General features: G+C 37.6%; 1 pseudogene across 1 annotated transcript in view; it reads left to right on the forward strand.

Moving 5' to 3' along the window:
- LOC310891618 (adhesion G-protein coupled receptor V1-like) overlaps nucleotides 1–21714 on the forward strand; it is a 74517-nt pseudogene that overhangs the window by 40258 nt on the left and 12545 nt on the right. The window contains exons 23-34 of the transcript in view: nucleotides 2721–2901; nucleotides 3522–3724; nucleotides 4378–4507; nucleotides 6125–6205; nucleotides 7529–7668; nucleotides 10056–10665; nucleotides 11612–11827; nucleotides 12806–13021; nucleotides 14220–14464; nucleotides 14659–14840; nucleotides 15696–16510; nucleotides 17936–18145. The product of the transcript in view is annotated as an adhesion G-protein coupled receptor V1-like (transcript). The remainder of the gene's footprint in view (nucleotides 1–2720; nucleotides 2902–3521; nucleotides 3725–4377; nucleotides 4508–6124; nucleotides 6206–7528; nucleotides 7669–10055; nucleotides 10666–11611; nucleotides 11828–12805; nucleotides 13022–14219; nucleotides 14465–14658; nucleotides 14841–15695; nucleotides 16511–17935; nucleotides 18146–21714) is intronic.

A 21714-nucleotide genomic window follows, 5' to 3' on the forward strand; every position in this document is an offset into this window, starting at 1 on the left:
CATGTGTGCATGTACATATTAGATATATGTACATATACATAAAAAATATTAACTGTATTTATGTGTATGTGTACATATACTTTAAAAAGTGTAGATAGTCCATGTACTTTCGAAATTGGAAAATGATCAGGTTTGATCTGAGTGTTGTAACTCAAATTTATGTCCACAACAATTAAATAGGCAATAGTAAGATTCATTGCTGTTCTTGCACTCAAGGCTATCCAGGTTCTGTCTCCTTTTAAATTCAAAATCAGAAACAGGAGATTAAAGGTGTTCTTGTAACAATAGCTGTTTTTGAGTCTCCCTGAAATGATTACTGTCTGCTTTAATCTATTCCTCTGCATAAAGTGTGCGAGCAACTGGAACATAAGGAAATTATTCAATATTCTGGCCTTAGAGACACCTGAAATTGGTAATCAGAATTGCATCTCTGAGTTGGGGGAGAGAAAGAGAAATGATACATAAGGGAAGCTTTAGCTGCTTCTGAGAAAGCTTTCTAAAAGTCTTACGAAATTCCTTATCTGAATTAGTTTAAAAAAAAAAGAAAAAGAAAAAAGAAATACCAGGATACCAGGATACACTGAAGAGTAGGAATTCAAAGCTACAGAGGCCCACAATTAAAAAATTATGTGGGCAGACTGGAGGTCCAAAAGAGGGCCAGAAAGATGATCAAAGAGCTGGAGAACCTGTCCTCTAAGGAAAGACTCAAGGGGTTAGATCTTTTCACCCTTTAGAAGGGGACTTTGATCCCATTATTACAGTACCTAAAGGGCAGCTCCAGAGTTGACAGAGGCTCTCTCTTCTCAAGAAACCACAGGAGAAGACAGAGGGCAAAGAGTACAAAGATAGAGTGGGAGAGGTTTTGTCTTGAAATTTTTTACAACTACTGGAACGACTTCCTTAGGGACAGGGTCGGGTTGTCCCGACCTCAGCATCTGGGCCAGGGCAATCCCAAGCACAAACACAGGCTGGGCAGAGAAAGCACTGAGAGCACCCCTTGGGGGGGGAAGGACCTGGGCGTGGTGGTTGATGAGAAGCTCGACATGAGCCGGCAATGTGTGCTTGCAGCCCAGAAAGCCACCCGTACCCTGGGCTGCACCAACAGCAGCGTGGGCAGCAGGGCGAGGGAGGGGGCGAAGGAGGAAATTCTTCCCTCAGAGGGCGGTGAGGCCCAGGCCCAGGCTGCCCAGAGGAGCTGCGGCTGCCCCATCCCTGGCAGAGCCCAAGGCCAGGCTGGATGGGGCTGAGGGCAGCCTGGGCTGGGGGGAGGTGTCCCTGCCCATGGCAGGGGGTGGCGCTGGGTGGGCTTTAAGGTCCCTTCCAGCCCAAACCAATGTATGGTTCTATGGTAGAATTCCCATCACCAGGGGTGCTTAAGATGCAGTTGAACATGGTGCTGGATTATTTCATCTATTTTTTTTTTTTCCATGAAACATTGAACTTCATCTTTTGATGTCCCATCCAACGTGGGCTGTCCTATGATTAAAATTCTGTGGTAATAAACAGCGTGTGCTAGAAATAGAAATAAAAATAATCTGTTTCAATGAATTCAATCCTGATGTACAGCACAGAATTGTTAAATTTATTTGAAGAAGTGGTGCGGGACCACAGTACTGTAGAAACAACATACACTTTCTATTATTGTTTGTATAATAAGGATGAATTGTGAGTAGAAAATACCATCCTCAGTTTCACTTATATCAGGCTGCAGAAGTCAATGTGGACTCAAATTCGCTGAAGTCATTTGCAGGGATCCCAGTGACTTCACTAGAACTGTGAATCTGGATAATGTGATGACTGGCAAAAGCGTGTGGTATCTGAAAATAGTTCATTCATGTTATAATAGTTTGTTCATTCAGCTTTATTTCTCTGTGAAATGATATTACTGCATTTCATACAATCATATATAGCAGAAATTTCCAAAGCTTTTCTAGCATGGCAACATAGACGAGGCCCACATTACTCTATCTAGTGGCAGAAAATGGCTGATGTAGGCTCTTGCTACACAGCTTACTGGTCCAATTTACTGCATACATACAGAGGAGCTAATGTGCATGGCTCTAAGAAACGGGCTGGTAGCAAGCTGCTCTTCAGGTGGGATATCCTAAGGGACTTTCAACTGACATTTGTAATCTACTCATTACCATGCCTCTAAATATGATCAGCTACTTAAATGTTTTCTATATGTTTGTCCGACCATATCGAAACATAAAGAAAGATGGAATTTTCTGAAGTGAATGTGTTAGCGTGTTTAGAGCAAGGTTATGTTAGTAAATCGTATGATCTGCAGGTCAAAGTGTCAGGTGGTATAATAAGCTCAATTTATTTGCTCTCTAAATTGGATTAATCACTGTAATGTCTCTTCATAAGCATAATTTCAAAAAGATTTTAAAATTTATCAGATATTTCATGTTCAGTACATGGAAATTAAACTCTGCTTTTGTGAAGATATACAAAACCAACCAAACAAGTATTTATTATCACTTATTTATGTAGTTTGAAACAATTCAGAAAATATGCCTTCCATTTCCAGTAGCTTGGAAGCATTGTTTTTGGAAAGCATATTCTAGACATAAAATGTTATCTTAGAAATTAGTTGAATTTATGTGGAGAGCAAAAATAGTGTCCTTTGCTTTCAGAACTATACAGCAGATACAGCTGACTGACTAATCAAAGAATGTTGCATGGTTTGATTTCTCCATGATTTGGTCCTTCTCTAGGTGTTAAATTTGCATGTTATTGATGATGACATTCCGGAGTTAAATGAATATTTCCGTGTGACATTAGTCTCTGCAGTGTCTGGAGATGGGAAACTAGGTTCAACTCCTACCAGTGGAGCAAGTATAGATCCAGAAAAGGAAACTACTGATATCAGCATCAAAGCCAGTGACCACCCATACGGTAACAATGATGGGAATTATACAGCTTTGTTTCAGATTATTGTGTAGTTCTTTCCAGTCAGATGAAAACTTTGCTTGGTTGTAATAGTTGAGGAAGCAATCTCATATATTCCACTTTATCTAACTTGAATTAATTCATTGTTTATATACATGAATGAATACTGAATTAGTTTTCTTTTATAATTTTACAAAAAGGCCTCAAATCTTCCCTGCCCAAACAAGCAATGATTCTCTTGTGAGGGCAAATAAAGGCTCTGCATGTAGTTGATCCTGTCCAGGTTTTTCATCAAATGAGAATTCCTGACAATGAGAGTCATTTCTCCATATGTCTTGTACCAGTAAATACGCAAAACCGTGGCCTGTGAGGCTCTTTTGGGAAGAGAAGGTTTTATTATTGTGCTGTGCCTTTTATCAAGACTGACAAGAATATCAGTGAGAGAGGGTAAGGCACACAGCACATCTCTGGAAATAGTGTGATTGAGGCTTAAGGGTATACTGGTATATGTGGTTTTTAATTTCAGAACCATCACAAGATATGTTATCAATCACTTTATTTAAATTGTTTATCATCTTTAAAATTTGTTATGAAAAGCCATGTAAGTAGTAATTCTTGTCTTCCAGGTCTGCTCCAGTTCTCTGTGGGGCCACCTCCTCAGCCAGGTGATAAAATGATTCTTCCAGCCTCTTCTGTGCCCCATATTACTATTAAAGAAGAAGCTGGACACGTCAGATTACTGGTAGTTCGTGCACAAGGCCTTCTTGGAACAGTTCTGGTGGAATACAGAACAGTGCCAGTCACAGCTTTCAGTCCCAAAGATTATCAGGTATGGCAACTGCCAAGGTGGTATAATTGTTTTGGAATTAATTAGAGTTATTTATCGTGGAGATAGCTTTCAGTTTGACTGCTCTAGCCCAGCTATGATTCTTTCACAGAAAGACTACTTTACAAGGTGATGTGGCAAATGGATATGTAATATTCACTTAAAAATATACATCATGTGACTTCTCCATTCTTTTCTCTGCAGTAAGTTGCATTGTCTAGGAAAAGCCTCTGGTTTTGAACTTTTTTTTTTTTTCTTAACAGAGTTTCCAGTGTAGCAATTTGTGAGTTTTGCTGTTGTTACAGACCATATTATTCAAGTGCATGTACAGGTTAACATTATGCTTGTACATACTGGGATTTGTATATGCCTAGCAAAATAACCTGCATGTATCTGCACTTGCTTGTCCAACTGATCATTTGTGCAGAAAAATAAGAAAAATGTACATGAATGCAGATGCTCACCAGTATGTCAACTTAGATGTCTTCTTCTTTTTTTTTTTCTTTTGTAAAACAGATTTTTCAGATTTTTTTTTAAAGCTTAAGTGAGCAAAAGTAGATGTTTTGAAAAAGACAAAATGAAGGTTCTGTTTCTTTTTTTTATATGGATGAAAACATTAGACTTGAACAAAAATATGAAGAGCTCTTATATTGCAGGCTGTTGTGGGTACACTGGAATTTCAGCCAGGAGAAAGATACAAGTACATTACTGTTAACATCACTGATAATACTATTCCTGAATTAGAAAAAACGTTTAAAGTGGAGCTGTTGAACCCAGAGGGAGGAGGTAAGGCACATATATCAGGCCCTTAGTTGTATTTTCATGACCTCTACTCGTTCATAAAAATCTTGTCTTTCTTGGCATTATTTTCTATGTTATTTCTGAAAACAAACAAAAAGCACCTCTACATCCCCACCCCCATACAGCTGTCTTTTTTCGTAGGGAAGAACTGTTCCTCAGTTCTTTTCTTAATCCTTGGTGGAAACAACCAGATCCCATAGCAAGTATATTATTACCATGTATTAGGGAAAGTGTATCACTGCCATCTGTTAGGTCATCTAAAGGCAATTGCTGCTTTTCACTTTGTATAACTTCATGGTTGGTAATGAGAACTAAAATAATGCAAAAATATATTAGCAATATGTTGCATTTCAAAAATATGGAATATTTATAAAATATTTAAGGCTAAACAGTCAAAGTGTTGTGTTTTTGTTTGTTTGTTTTGGTTTTTTTTTGTTTTGTTTTGTTTTTTCTTCCACATGAGTGAAATCAGAAGAACTGCAATACATAGGTCAAATGGATTATAGCAGTAATAGGCTGTGGATGTTGAGGGCCATAGGGAGTTTGCTGAGCTGTAGCTGCAGAGGTAGCTCGTAGATAACTGTCTGTAAGAACAAGACAAACACTTGAAAGAATTATTGGTTTGAAGGGCTAGTCTGAAGGGACGGCAAAGCATAGTGGTGCTGCCACATAAACCCCTGAATACCTTACAGATTTTTTTTTCCATTTGAGAAAAATTTTAACGGAGATTGTAAAGCTTGTTGGAGGGAAAAGTAATTAGAAACACTGACAGCCATAAATTGATTTTTTTTTTTTAAACTGATGTTATTTTTTTAAACAATTCAGAAATTGCAAGTGTGGTCCCTTCTGGGAGGATGTATCAGATTTCCTTGAATTAATCCAGCTCTCTGCTATGATTGTATGTGTCTATGGTGCAACATGGTCTCAGTGATTCTTTTGGTAAAGTCTTGAGACTTTTCACGTATTTTGTCTTTTTGGTTGAATAGTTGTTTTGTTAAAAGGAGTCAAACTTTTCTCTTTCAAATTGTTGTGACAGAAAATTTACAACTAACTTTAGTAATCCAGTAACTATATAGCCTTTTTAAAATGAGCCTTCTTTTTGGCCTTTCCAACACAAACACAAAGCTTATGAAGTCCCCATTAGTTAAGTTTTCTGCAGATTTTCCCAACATTTTCACTTTGTGAGAAAATATTAGAATAAGGAGCTTGAGGGACTTTATCGTCTCCCCTACCTTTTTTTTTTTTTTTTTTTTCAATTTAGATTCCTCCATGACAAGCCTCAGTTAGGAGTGAGAAAGGGGAAATACAAAATGGGGACACAAAGAGGGAAAGAGAGGAAAGATAAACTATGTGTATGTGTTTTCTTTCATTCTGACTTCCCATTGCTATTTCCAATGTCATAAATTAAGTAAGAGGTGGCATATGTAAATATTTCAGTCTTTATTAGAACTCCTGTACACTTTCAGAAGCAAAGTTGATACCTTCCTAGAGTGCTTCCCTCTTTTTTTCCTGTTGTCCAGAATAGTTTAAATTTCTCTTTGCTTGCGCTCTGATTTATAAATGTATATATGTGTATATATCTGTATGTCTGTCATCTTAAAGTTGCTGAGCTCTTTAGAAATGATGGCAGTGGTAGTGGTGATGGGAACATGGATTTCTTCCTTCCAACTGTCCATCAGCATGGTAAGCATTTTGGATTAATCTTTATTTCTTTATGCTAACTGTAATATCCCTCATGAACTACACTACTGACACAGTTTATCATAGTGTTATTTTGCTTGTGGTTTGAGATATATCATAGAGTCCTGTCAAAACATTCTTTCCCATTTTAAAAAAGGCTTAATTTCAACAACAGTCAATACTAACCGTAATACAGAAAATAACAGCTTCTCTATCTTCAAAGCTGTATTTTTATAGAACACAATGTAGTTATTCCAGAAGTAGTTAGAAAAATTAGCTTTGTTTGTAAATTTTGTAAAATTTTCTGGAGAGCAAAGAGGAGAGAAACTTTTTAAATTTAAGGTAATTTAAAAATTACCTGACTGTGTGTTTTGATACTTTCTTTTGCCACTTGCTTTATGCTTTGATCTCTGCATCTCAAAAATACTCTTAATAAAAAGTGGTGTTAGCTCTTTTTTTTCTAAAAGAATGCTTTGATTATTTTTCATTTTTGAAGTCTATTTTTGTCACAACATACAGAAAACAAAGATAATTTAATCTTGAGAAAATTAAAAACATACAATATGCAGAAATAAGATGAAAACAAAAGCACCTACTATGAGGGAAACGCTAATGATGGCGGATTTTGAATTAAACCCTAGAGACCTGAAAATATTGTGTTAGCACCCATTATCGAAATCAAATAATTTATTCCACAGTGACAGCCTGATTTTCTGTTTTATTTGAAAATACAAAGGAGTTCAGTTTGAACCTGAGAGTAAGTCTGTGGTTTAACCACTTTTTGGAACTTCCTGGGAAGTGTTGTTTCCTCTTCTGTGTTTCCAGATTTTTTTTAAAATGCCAGGCTCTTTCTCTTTCTAAGCAGCAAGTTATCTCACACAAGATGATCATTACAGTAGTAGAATTTCCTGGACTAGCTTTTTCTTTGTTCCAGCTTCAGTTAAAATAGTACCTGCTTTTGTCCTGTCTGCACTGCTTACACTGTGTTTTACCACGTAACTCTCCCCTACCCTAAATTCTAGTTCATTTTCCTTAATTAGACAAGTAATTTTATTTTTGATCCTCTCTTAAAATATTTGCATTTTATATGTTGCTTTGGAGTGTTGTTCCATAGAAGGGCTGCCAGGACTGCATTATTGAAAGTGAGTTCCTTATCCATGTGGATAATTATTCCACATTTAAAACAAAAAAAAAACACACCACAAAATGCAAAACAGCAGAAATATTCCAGTTATGCTTTTCTGTGTGCTTTTTGTAACAAACTTCCTTAGCTTTTAAGAAAAGATGGTATAAAAAAATAACTCATTTTGGCACTTGCACTTACAGCCAGCTTGGGAATTGCATCCCACATCGTTGTGACTATTGAGGCTTCTGATGATGCTCATGGCGTCTTTGAGTTCAGTACTGAGTCACTCTCGGTAAATGGAACTGAGCCTGAAGATGGAGATAGCAATATTATGTTGCAGGTTAGAAAGTTTTGGGTCTCATATTGCTATGCAATCCTCTTTTATGTCTATTTTACAGAGCATTCTGCAATATTTTTATAATAGGTCTACAGCATTTTAACTTAACTTTATCATGTACATTTGTCTTGACATTTTATACTTCACTTTCTAAAGTGTATCTTTCAGCTTAAAACTAAAATGTTTTATATAAGTTTAAATTTACTTCTACTTGTTTACATTTGAGGTATGAATATTTTAAAGTAAGTGCTGATGACACAACAAATACAGCAAAGCTAAGATGATAAAGATTACACTGTTTTTAAAATTAGTTTATTTTTAACTCATCATGTCAATGACTTTGCACTGTATATAATGGAGGGGCTGGATTGTGTGCAGCTTGCAGTTGGCAATGACATGCTTAAGATCCTCCGGGTAAGGATTAAGGGACATGGAAATAAGTTATAACAATAAGATGAAGTTGTTGTGGGAGTCTGCTATAGACCACCCAGCCAGGAGGACAACATTGCCAAATTATTCTATAATGAACTAAGGGATATCTCTAGGTCATCTGCCCTTGTCCCTGTGGGTGACTTCAACTTCCCAGATGTTAGCTGGGAATACCATACAGCCAATACAAACAGGTACTGGAAATTCCTGAGGCACGTTAACAATAACTTGTTGGTACAGTTACTCTGGAAGCTGACTAAGAAAGGTGCCCTCCAGATTTGTTGCTTGTAAACAGTGAGGGTCTTGTGGGTGAAGTGGTGATTGGAGGCTGTCCTGGCCATAGTGACCATGAGATGGCTGAGTTTAAAATCTTTGGTAATAGGAGGAAAACTGCCAGCAAAAGTTCAGCCCTAGCTATGGAGACAGCAGACTTCAGACTACTCAGTGAACTAGTTTGTGAGGTCCCCTTGGAACCTGCTTTTGAAGGTATTGGAGTCCATCAGTGCTGGTTAGTTAAGTAACACCTCTTAAGAGCACAGGAACAGGCAATTCCAAAGAGTCAGAAGTTGAGCAAGCTGGGCAGAAGGCCAGCTTGGCTGAGCAGGGATCTTATTCTAGAATTTAGGCGAAAAAGGAAAATCTGTGGGCATTGGAAGCAAGGTCAGTTGAACAAGGACTACAGAGGTGATGTTCACTCAGAGTTGAAGCTGGCCAGTACTGTGGGGACAACAAAAAGTGCTTTTTTTAAAGGATGCTAACAGCAAAAGGAGGAGCAGAGAAAACATTGATCCATTACTTGTTGAGGTTGGTAACCTCACAAATAAGTACGCCAATAAAGCAGAGGTTAATGCCTTCTTTGCCTCTGTCTTTAACACCAATGATGGGCTCGGGGACACCCAAAGCTCTGAATTTCAGGACTGTGATGATGATAAACTCCCAGCCAACTTTGAACTTGTGCAGGATTTGCTGCTCCAGCTGGATGCATATAAGTCTATGGGGTCCAGTGGGATTAATCCCAAAGTACAGAAAGAGCTGGCTGATGTCATTGCAAGACCTCTCTCAATAATTTTTCAATAGTCTTGGAGTCTGGAGAGGTCACAGTTGACTGGAATTAAGTTAAACGAGGAAGTGCTGGATTCTGCACCTGGCAAGGGGCAATGCTGGCTGTACGGACAGGCCTGGGGACAAGAGGCTGAAGAGCAGCCCCATGGAAAGGGATCTGGGGGTTTTGCTTGACAGCAAGAGAAATATGAACCAGCAGTGTGCCTTAGCAGCCAAAATGGTCAACTGTGTTCTGGAGCATAAGGCACAGCAATGCTGGATGGTCAAGGGAAGGGATTGTCCTGCTCTGCTCTGTGCTGGTGAAGCCTCACCTCTAGCACTGTGTGTGCTACAATATATGAAGGACATAAACTATTAGAGAGCATCCAAAGGAGGGCTACTATGGTGGTGAAGGGTCTAGAGGGCAAGAAGTATGAGGAGCGGCTGAGGTCCCTGGGTTTGTTCAGCCCAGAGCAGAGCAGGCCGAGGGCAGGCCTCATGGCGGCCTGCAGCTCCCTCACGAGGGGAGCGGAGGGGCAGGCGCTGAGCTCTGCTCTCTGGGGACAGCGACAGGACCCGAGGGAACGGCATGGGGCTGGGACAGGGGAGGGTCAGGCTGGGGGTTAGGGAAAGGTTCTGCACCCAGAGGTGGTCGGGCACTGGGACAGGCTCCCCAGGGACATGGTCACAGCACTGAGCTGCCAGAGTTCAAGAAGCATTTGGACTACTCTGTCAGACATGCGATTTGATTTTGGGTGGTCCTGTGTGGAGTCAGGTGTTGGACCTGATAATCCCTGTGGATCTTTTGTAACTCAGGATATTCTGTGATTCTGTGACTTTGCTGTATGCCATTTTACACTTTTATGTTCTTCTTTCTTATAGTACAAAGAAATACATAAATCTTTGTGTTTTCCACTTAGGTTGTGAGAACTCATGGGGCCCTGTCTGAGGTGACTCTGTATTGGGTCATAGTCTGTGATCTTACAGAAGACCTGGTCTCTGCATATGGGAATGTAACATTTGATGTTGGCCAAGTGAGAGCAAATATTACCATACAAGTTTCTCCTGACAACGTGCCTGAACTGGATCAGGTGTTTTCAGTTTTGATCATCAATGTGTCCAGTGGTCGTCTTGGAAATCACACTAATGCAACATTAACAGTTTTAGCTAATGATGATCCATATGGACTGTTCATCTTTTCTGAGAGAAACAGACCAATAAAAGTTGAGGAAGAAACAAAAAATATCTCCCTGACAATAGTAAGGCTTGGTGGTCTTCTTGGTACAGTAGTGGTTACATACAGAACTTTAGGTGATGATGAAAAGTCACCCTTTCTTCCACCTGATGTTGTTAGAGCAATACAAGGAGAAGATTATATACCCATTACTGGTTATGTGATCTTCGCAGCCAATGAAAGCGAAGCCACAATATCTTTGCCTATTTTGGATGATTATGATCCTGAGAGGTCAGAATCTGTTTTTGTGGAGCTAAACAATACTGTTTTGATCGACAAAGTACAGGATCGGCCAAGTAAGTGTCTTTCATATGTAAACCAAAAGCTTAAATATGTAGGCTAATATTTATATTTAATAGGATAAAATGCAGCAATTGAAATTACAGTAAAATTTTACCTCTGCCTAACTCTGTATAGTTAAGAATCCTGTAAGTTATATGTCAGAGTATCTCACATTAAGTATGAAGATTCTGTGTGTCAGCATATATTTCCTTTACCACAAAATTTTGTCAGGGGTGGACATTTCTTTCTCCCTTCTGCATCTGCTTTATCCCAGGTGTTTTAGGCCAACTGTATTACTGTATTGGTTTTGTGTGCTAATACCTGCTCACCTGTTGTTTCTGTAAAGCACAATGATAGGAAATAAGCTAGTTGCACTTACTGAAAGCGAAAAAAGCCTTTTAAACATTAAGTGGTGTAGAATTGCAGCTTCATGCTGGCTTTTTAGCGTAGAGGATGTTTGCCCGATCAGATAAATTCAGGTCATTACAGCCTTATTTATGCTTAAGAGCTTCTTGGCATGCCTAATTTCCCTTCCCTCTCCCCCATGACTCTCCCACATTAATCTTGATTTTTAAGGGAAACACTACAAAAAATTCTACTGGGAAACTGAAAGGTTACTTATAGTTCATCATTGCTAGTGTAAAATTCTATTGTCCTATGGACAAATAAATAAGTAATTTTGCTAGTACCTCACCTCTTCAAAGAACTGGTGTTTTGTATGCTCCACAGCAGGGTAGAATAATAAGTTAGTAAGAATGTGGATTTTCTGACATAATATAATTCAAACATCAAAAATATGCTTGTGCAGTTTGTAGTTATATTTTGTCCAAATCTAAAATGAAAATTTTATTGAAAGCTAGTAGTGGCCATCCACTAAACTCAGGTGTATGTATATGAACAGTATAGCCATATATAGGAGGCATTTCAGGCTTGCTCTAAGAGGTTTTTTTTATATTTCAGTTGTAAATTCTCCTCGTCTTGGATCAGTGGGTGAGACTATAGCTCATGTAATTATCAATGCCAATGATGATGCTTTTGGAACACTTCAGCTTTCAGCTTCAGCTGTGCGAGTTGCTGAAAATTATGTTGGACCAATCATTAACGTGACCAGAACTGGGGGAATTTTTGCAGATGTTTCTGTGAAATTCAAAGCTATGCCAATAACTGCAACAGCTGGTAAGAAATCAAAATAGCAGAAATACACATTCTGTGTTAAACCAGAAAGAGCATACTGTATGCTTCGAGTAACCAAAGCAAGCAAGTGTGTATTGAATGCAGTCTAGTAAAACAAGTAGAAAAAATACCAAAGTGTGAGATACTTACTGAGTGTACTTAGGAGACAGGAATTCAGGTCCTATAGAAGAGACCTTACATCAAATTTAAAAAAACTCAGAGATATCATCACTGAAGAATCTAGCAAGAAAACTAAGGAAAGGAATTGGCTGTTTGTTTCCCTGGTGGCCACTCACTTTCTCAAAAAAATAAAATAAAATAAAAAATCCTGTAGTAGTATATATAGCTAGTACTTAGTCCTTTGTACATATTTCAACCTACCATACATGGCTTATTTGAGTTTCTTGGAGGGAAATTGAGAGCTGGTGACTCCTCTGTGAAACAGACAAATGTTAAGCACAATTCAAGAAGACTTTTACTTTGCAAATGAAAGGTAAAGCTCTCAGGTGATCCCTGAAAAGCTCCACGAGGGAAGGAGTGACCTTATGTCCTTTAGTAAAATCTCCTTTGAAAAAGGTACTTCTGTTTCATTTTATCTCTTGGAAAGCCAGACAACTATCAGAAATCAAATATAGAAATGTCACAGTTGTGTGATCTTCTCAATGGAAGATAATAATGGACCTTTTGTAATTGCTTCTTGGACTGACAGTGTAAACTCTGTTTTGGCCAAGATGAGATTTATTTTCATCCATCCAGATATCTAAAAGGCACTAGGAAATAAACAATTGTATTTTCTGGGTATGAAGATAAAGAAAAAAAAAAACACAAAAAAACACACCAACATATGAACACAAGGGAATGCAAAAAGAACAGATAAATATTAGTGCTGATAAACATTAGTGATGTTTCATAATGAACCAGAATGCCTTAATATTCTTCTGTGTTTTGATTGTTTTGTTATTTTTTCATGTACAAATCTAGGTGAGGACTACAGTGTAGCCTCATCAGATGTTGTCTTACTAGAAGGAGAAACAAGTAAAGCTGTGCCAATTTATATAATTAATGATATCAATCCTGAAGTTGAGGAGTCCTTTTATGTTCAGCTGCTGAATCAAACGACAGGAGGAGCCTTGCTTGGATCTTTGACGAGGGCAGTCATAACCATTGAGGCTTCTGATGACCCGTTTGGATCCTTTGGTAAATGAGTCTTATTTGCATATTTTCTCTTGTCCAGTAGCAATCTGCTGATTTGTGGGTGAGTTATTACTGGGCAATGGAATAAAAATTTTCAGAATACAAAAAGGGAAGTCTGGATGAACACAGTAAAGGACAAAATAAGATAAACTAAATTAAAACGTGTAAGTAAGGGCAAATGGTGCCCTTATATAGCGAAATTGAAGCATTCAGTCAACTTATATATCAAGATTTTGTGAGACGAAGGTGGATTTTGGAGTCTCCTAATGGGGATGGATTTTAATTTAATTTGTATTTTTTTATCTATTCTAAATGTTGCATTTCTGCAATAGCTTGAAGCTTAAGTTTACATGCCAAAACCTGTTTAGATAGTGCAGTGTCATTGTTTTACAAAATAATCAGGCAAAGCAGGTTTAAATATCTGGGGAAATTGGAAAGTACAAATATGACTTAAATTGCATTCTTGTATGTTCTGGTTGTTAGTTATTGTAGTTTTTCTTCTTTCTATCATTATCAGTAAAATGGATTGTGGACACTTTCCAAAAATAGTTTCATTACACAGGTTTTGAGAAAAAAATGGTAATTTCAAAAATTTAATGACATTTTAGAAATTTATCTTTTCTATTTATTTTTTCTATTTCAGTATTTCTGGTGTATGTTTTCCAGCCATTTTATTTGACTTACTCTTTCTCCCTTTAGTACCCTACTTTATTTCAGTTATTCCATTTTATCAGCAAAATGTAAAGGAAATTGACAAAAGTAAATAATTCCACATGGATAATTCATTAACTTCATTCTTAACAACTAAAGATTTTATACAAGAAAGACTTATATTTGAAACAATTTAGATGGAATATGTTGACACATTTTTTCCATACGTGACATAAAAAATGATAAAAAATTTCCTCACTGGGAAAAATTACCTTCTGACCGTCTTCTAAAAACTTAGATCATGGCTAGCCTTGAACAATGGATACGTTGGAATAAACTCTTGGGTGGGGGCTGAATTTTCATGCCAATTTTATTTGCAGATAAAATGATACTGAAAGTTCAATTTGAAGTTTAAACCTGATTAACATTTTTTTAATTGTGCAAATGAATGCAATCAAGTGAAATAAAATATATAATTCAGTAACTAGGATGGTGTTTTTATTTTAAATATTACTGTTAATGAAATACACCTCTTTGTGCTGCACTTCAGTGTTCCAGATGACCGAATTTACTGTGGAGGAGCCTGAATCTGGATCAGTACCCATAAATCTGCCAGTAATCCGCAATGCTGGGACACTTGGTAACGTTACTGTTGAGTGGGTTGCTACCATTGGTGGACACCCTGCTGATGAGGACTTGCAGGTTGCCTCAGGCAATATTACTTTTGCCCCTGGGGAAGCCTTTCAGATGCTACTATTGGAAATCCTGGCTGATGATGTTCCAGAAATAGAAGAAGTAAGTCAAGCACTTACATCTTCCTTGAAGATGGTATTAATTTTGACTTGTTCTAGAAATATGTATGATGGAAAACAAGAAATGTTCCGGCAGGAAGGTGCTATAATTTCATGTTATACTTTGCTTGTAATTATTGTTAGAAAAACCACAAATTGTCTAGCTGCATTACTTCTTTTTCTTTTCTTCTCTTTGAGATTGTCCGTGTAGAATTAACTCAGGCCTCCAATGGTGGTGCTATTGGGTTAGATGGCGTGGCAAGTATTATAATACCTGCCAATGATAATCCTTATGGCACAGTTTTCTTTCATCAATCCTTATATCGAGTTCAGGAGCCACTAGAAAGAAATTTGCTGGCAAACATAACAGTCAGGCGAAGGTTTGTATAATGTTTGCTTTATTTGTAATTACTATTTATTCTTCACTTTTGTTTTCACTATAATGTCAAATTTCATGCTCCTCTCATAAAAATATGTGCATCAATTCTTTGATCTGCCATCTCAATGTATTTTCATTTCAAACACATTGTTTTTGAAGTAGATGTCTGTGTATTACATAAATTACTTAAACGTAGTATACATTGAATACTTTGTAGTATACATTGTATACTTTGTATACATTTGTATACATTTGTATACATGTAGTATACATTGTATACATTGTATACAGTAGTATACATTGAATACGCTGAGTTTACATTGGCAATGTAAACTCAGCGTACACAGTGTACTATTCATTTTGTCCGTTTAATCATCAAATCATTTAAACCTGCATGGTAGCCTGTTCCTGTGATTTGAACAGGAGGACAAAATGGCCAGCCCTTACAGGATGAAAATAAGAGAAGGAAAACAGGTTTTATGCATGTGATCCTAGAGGAAGGATGATAAGTCTGGGTGTCACCGGCTTTTTCTTCCTTGCAAGTAAGGAGAGCTGCCAAGTCCTGAAGAAGACTAAGTTAACTCCTAGAACCAAATGTTTACAAATATGCATTCTTAACAGACTACTACCTAAGCTATAAATAATCAAACTTGCTATCCACAAAAAAATAAGATAACTCAGTTATTCTGGTACTAGTTTCAAAGGGAATGCATTTTGATGTGTTATTTGGAATTTTTCAGCAATTCAGAAAGGGTCAGTTGATTTTGTTCACTTCTATTATTAACCCAGAAACATGTAGAATATTAGACATCCTTTGTCAACTAACAGAACTTTATTTTATTATAATGTCTTTTAGTGAGGGAAGATTTGGTCAGCTGCAGATTTTCTACAGCACTTCTGAGACTGACGTTGTAGCTCTTGCTGTGGAGCAAGGTCAGGATATCCTGGCCTACTACGAGCCTCCTGTACAAGGAATTCCTGACAAACCATCCAAGACCAGAGTGAATGTGTCAGCAGCAAGTGACCCTGTGTATTCCTGTGCAGCTCAGTGCCTAAAAGAACAAGCATGTTCAGCCTTTACATTTTCCAGTGCCTCAGGGATTCCTCTCTGCCTTTGGCTGACGTCAGATATCAGCCCATTAACTAACAACACTTCAGGGTTCCGGACCTACAAGAAAAACGTTACCAGTGCATTCGCCCTCTTCAGCACACAAGCCATCGCTGGCAGTGATTATGAACCTGTTACAAGACAGTGGGCCATAATGCAGGAAGGGGAAGAGTCTGCAAATCTAACAGTTACCATACTGCCTGACAGCCTGCCAGAACTGGATGAGAGATTCACTATAACCCTTTTGAAAGCAGAACTGATGAACGTCTCAGCCAGCTCAAAAAACCAACCAACCATAGGACAGCCAAATACCTCCACAGTTATCATAATGATGAATGGAGACGCATTTGGAGTGTTTAAGATCTACAGTGTAAGTCCCAATGCAACAGAGAAAGGTCTGTATGTTGAAGTAGAGGAACGTCCTCAGACCAACGTGCAGCTAATGATACACAGAACAGAAGGCAGCCTGGGACAAGTGACAGTGGAATGGCGTGTCATTGGTGGGACTGCTACTCCAAACTTGGATTTTATAGGTGTCGGTGAGACTCTGGTGTTTGCTGAAGGTGAGACAAGCTCTCGTTTTGGCTTCTGTTTTGTAAAACTAAGAAAAAGAAAAAAGAACGTGACAAGTACACGATACTGTGGATGTTTTGACAACTGATATCTTCTTCTTAGGCTAAATTTTCCTGAATGCTAAGGATACACGTGCAAAAGAGTATGGTTGTTCATTAGCATGTAGCATTATCTTGCAGAACACACACAGTGGTAGCAAAGCACAATGAAATATCTAAGCACAATAAATACCTAAGGGTTTTTATTAAAGAAATATTGCAGTATAAATATTGCACTATAAAGATTTCCTTTACCACATAAGTAAGGATTAATAAAGTCGAAGATAGTTGTTACAGCAAGGATAATGGAAATGAGAATCAGGCCTAAGTGGTCTTTTGTTAGCCCTCGGTCACTACAGTACTAATTTTTCATGACATCTCTTTAAATTCTGAGATCATATTGTAACATAACAAAACATATTTAAACGTAACATAACAGAACATATTTAAAAGAATTGCAAACAGGACAAACAAGTCCCTCTCAGACATTACTTAAGTACCATGCAGCATGCTGTATTTTATGCTGTATTTTATTTTTTCAAAGTCTGAGTTAATCGAACTGATATTTTGAAAGCAATTTCCAGGTGCGTAGTAAAGATTCTAGTGTGCTAGCTTGATAAATCATCTGAATAGTAAGGCATGGCTGCTGGCAATGATTGTGAGGCTGACATGTAATTACATTACCAGTTATAAGTTTAGTAAAAACTGATTTTGAAGTATTTTGAAAGACAATCTAGCAGGAAATACATATGTATTCTGTAAATTGATATTCTAATGATCATAAAACACAGCTGGGTTATGCACACGCACTGAACAACAGGATTGTGTTGTAAATTTTAATGGATATATAGCGACTAGAGATTAACGGTGTTTGCTGCTTACATTATTATTCTTTGATAGTCCCAAAGGCAAGGAACTAACAAAATGTCATCCCATTTCAATGCATTCCCTGGCTCAGTAAATGTACTCATATTGAATGTACACCCTTGTGTAAATGGTTCATCGGAGAGCTTAGCACCTGGCAATTTATTTTTTTTTCAAGAATGATATTCCCCTTTTCTAAGTTAAATTTTAAAGTCATAGAATTTGTAATGAAAATAAAGAATTCTAGGCACTCCGAAATAATTCCTATATAATTAATTTCTACATAGTATATTTAATGATGTGATCGTTTTATTGGCTTAATGTGACTGATCAATAGTAATTAGATAAAATTTCATAATGACATTCACTGACTTCCAGAAAGGTAAATAAGTTTGTTTCATGCAATTTTAATATATTTTATGTATTTAATTATTTTCAAAATGAGATGATTGAGTCTTTTTACAAGGTGGTTTCCAAGTGGACACACGGTTGTATACGTTCTTCTCCTTGTAGGTGAAACAAAGATGATGGTCACGCTGCCCATTATAGATGATCCAGAGCCAGAGGATGATGAAAGTATTGAAATCAGCCTGGTCCATACTGAAGGAGGGAGTCGAATTTTGCCCAGTTTTGACACTGTCACAGTGATTATTCTGGCAAGTGACAATGTGGCAGGAATTATAAGCTTCCATACAGCCTCAAGATCTGTTATTGGTTGTGAAGGTGTGTTCTTTGTGTTGACCACGCTCAAATTTTAATGCCAGTTTCCATCTTTGTGCTTTCAGTTGATAATGACTCACAATGATTGTGTTTCACTGTTCAGAGAACACCAGCAAGAAGTGAATATCCACATACCTGACATGTACTTTGAACTCGTGCAAGCATTCATAGAATCACAGAATGCTTAAGGTTGGAAGGGGCCTCTGGAGGTCATCTGGTCCTTTCCCCCTCAAGCAGGGCCACCTAGAGCAGGTTGCTCAGGACCATGTCCAGGCTTTTGAGTATCTCCAAGGAGGGAGACCCCACAATCTCTCTGGGCAACCTGTGCCAGTGCTCCCACACAGCACAAAAGTGCTGTCTGATATTCAGAGGGAACCTCTTGTGCTCCAGTTTGTGCCCGCTGCCTCTTGTCCTGTCCCTGGGCACCACTGACACGAGCCTGGCTCTGTCCTGTTCCACCCTCCCTTCAGGTATTGAAGGACACTGATGAGATCCCCCTGAGCCTCCCCTTCTCCAGGCTGAGCAGTCTCAGCTCTCACAGCCTCTCTTCCCTTCCCTTGATCACCTCGGTGTCCCTCTGTTGGAGTCTTCCCAGTACGTTTAGGTCTGTCTTGCACTGGGGAGCCCAGAGCTGGACCCAGTGCTCCAGGTGCAGCCTCACCAGTGCAGAGTAGAGGGGAAGGATAGCTCTCTCAGCCTGCTAGGGATACTTGGCCTAATTCAGCCCAGAATGCCATCAGCCTTCTTAGTAACAAGGCATGTTGCTGGCTCCTGCCCAGTGCAGTGTCCAGCAGGACCCCAAGCCCTTTCTGTCAAGCTGCTCTCCATCAGGGTGCACGCCCTGGTGCCTGGGGCTGCTCCCCGCCAGGGGCAGGACTCTGCCCTTCTCTTTGTTGGCCTGCACGAGGCTCCTGCCAGCCCACTTCATGACTGCCAACATACACACACCTAATAGTCATAAGCAAATCAGATCTATCAGCGACTTACAAAGAATTTAAAATATTCTAGAAAACATTCCTGCAGAAACACTAGGGTAACATCTTCCCTTTGTCTGTCCCATGAACCTGATGTTTTTTTATGGCAGATGATTTGGGAAGTAGCAATTATAAGAGAAAGCAAACATTTGAGAAAGAACAATAATAATTTGGTATGTACTAAACATTTCTACTATTGTTTTAAAGAATACACGGCATGTTTCATCTACAGTTTGATGCAGTTTTGCATAGGATGATAATAGTACTGGTGGTGATTGCTTTAGGTGGCCTTTGATGGAATCTCAGTGTATTGCAGTATCACGTTTCTCTGATGTTTGAACTGATGGGCAGGGAAAGTTCACAAAACAGGAACTTGTCCCCTAATGTGTGCACTACATTTTCTGTTTGAAGAAAAATGGCTTTCTCAACCAAAGGTTTTTTGTTTTGTTTTCCCAACATGAAAGGGCATCATAACCTTTGGTTTTTTATCTAGGTATGGTTTGTGTTAATTCTGTGCCAAGCCAGATGTGATATGATTAGCTAAGAAGAGCTGTTAATGAGCACAAGGAATTAATAAAAACTGTCTCAGTCCCAAAGTCCCTGAATACTTTCAACTGGTTAAATGTTATTCATAGCATGCTACCAAATGCTGGCTGCTTGAAACTGAAGTACTTGGCTATAGTTCTATTATTATATATAGTTATTATTATATTATTTTTCCAGGTTGTGAAAAGAAATAGTTCATTGCCTTCCAGCCAGAAACAAAACAAGTGAACTAAGTGTCTTTGATTAAAAAAAAAAAGAGAGAGAAAAAGGGAGAAATAGAGAAAGAGCAAAAGAGCTAAGGCATTTAGATTATTTTAGTTTGTCAAAATATTTTTTTCATTCGAAAGCAAAATTTACCAGACATAAATCCAAATATCATTACTTTTACAGTTATTGTGTTATTGAAAATTTTCTGTTAAGTGAATACATTTTGTTTTCACAATGTGCATGTTATTTTTTACCTTATTGAGGATAAGTGTAGTATTTTTTATTGGACAGGGGTCTGCGACAGTTGTGTAACTGTATTACAAGAAAATGCACTGCAGTAGCTTAAAGTAATGAGGAAGAGGAGAGCGGCTGATGCTCCCTTCTTCACAGCGATAAATACCCACCTCTTTGTTTCTCTATGTAAGAGATGCATCACTTATTAAGTCACAATGTAGAAATGTAAAAGTATGGATAAGGATTAAATATTAAAAAAAATATTGAATTTAGCCTAATAACACTTTCAATCTTCAGAAATCAATTAGTGTTCATATTAGCATTTCTTCTGGATAGGAATACCAAAAAAATCTTGGTAAAGCTGGTAGGAAACATGGATCAGTAAATAACTACTTGGAATCTGTAATAATGACTTCAAGTTTCTTCTCAGTGTTTGGATTATAGTGGAACAGCTTTCTATATCATAAAGCATTTTTCCCAGTCTTCAATGAAAATTCATTATAACTTATAGAGATATATTGAAATAAGCTTTGCCTTATTTGTGTGTGTGTGTGTTTTCCCAATGGTACTAAACCATTGAAACCACTTTTCTTTTAAATCTTTATTTCTTTGTAATGGATATGCAAAATTCTCAAATAGAACATAGTGGATTGCAGTGCAGTGTTAAACACTGTAATGATTTAGCCTCAGAGGAACCTGTAAATTGGGAGTCTACCATCCAGATATTTGACTGTAGAAGTGGAATCCTTGTGATATCAATAAATTTTGAATTCCTTAATTTTCTTAGAAGCAACATGGACCAACTTAAGCCAAAGATGTCGACATCAATGTCGACATCAATGTTGACATCTCTGAGACTTAACTGAAGTTTGAAATGTTGGGGCTGAATAGCACATTTATGTATTTGAAAATGGGTGTAAACAGTTTTTGTATTACTTCTTTACAATATTAAATTTTATTTAAGTATATTAAGGGCTCTTGAAGTTAAGAATTCCTTTCTCTTTCATTGGTAGCCAATATACATGCATATCTCTGACTCTTCCTTACAAAAAATAAATGTAACTAGAAAATTTTCAGATTTTTCTTGCCAGTTTTAGCTGTACAATGCTGTACAATTCTGTAAGGTAATACAGTAGAATAGCAAGACAGCATCCTAAGTTGCTGCTCTCTAAATTGCATAATCAAAGGGACTAGTTGGGCAGCATAATGTTATTATAACATTATCTTATGTTTTGTTAATTCTTCAATAAGCAAAAGAAATCTCATGTATTGTTTTCAAAAATCTCAGAATTGTAGATTTCTGCATATTTCATGTCTCTGAAAGCCAATGCAGGACAAAATGTGCTGTTGAACTTAAATTCTGTGGACCTGAAAAATGCATATGAAATATGAATGCCATGTACCTACCTATTATAAATAACCATCTGTCCTCTATTGTGAATGTTTTGCAAAATATTGCCTACTGATCTATTCCATGTTGATATAACATGCTAATTTCACATGTCCACATTTAAAATATTTAATGGAAATTTTGTGAAAAACTTGTGAATATAAAACAATTTCCACATTTTACAAAGCCTACTAAGAGGTCTACTCTTTTTAATTAAAGTG

Source organism: Anser anser (genome assembly GCF_964211835.1).
Source record: "Anser anser genome assembly, contig: HAP1_SCAFFOLD_198, whole genome shotgun sequence".
Classification (NCBI taxonomy): domain Eukaryota; kingdom Metazoa; phylum Chordata; class Aves; order Anseriformes; family Anatidae; genus Anser; species Anser anser.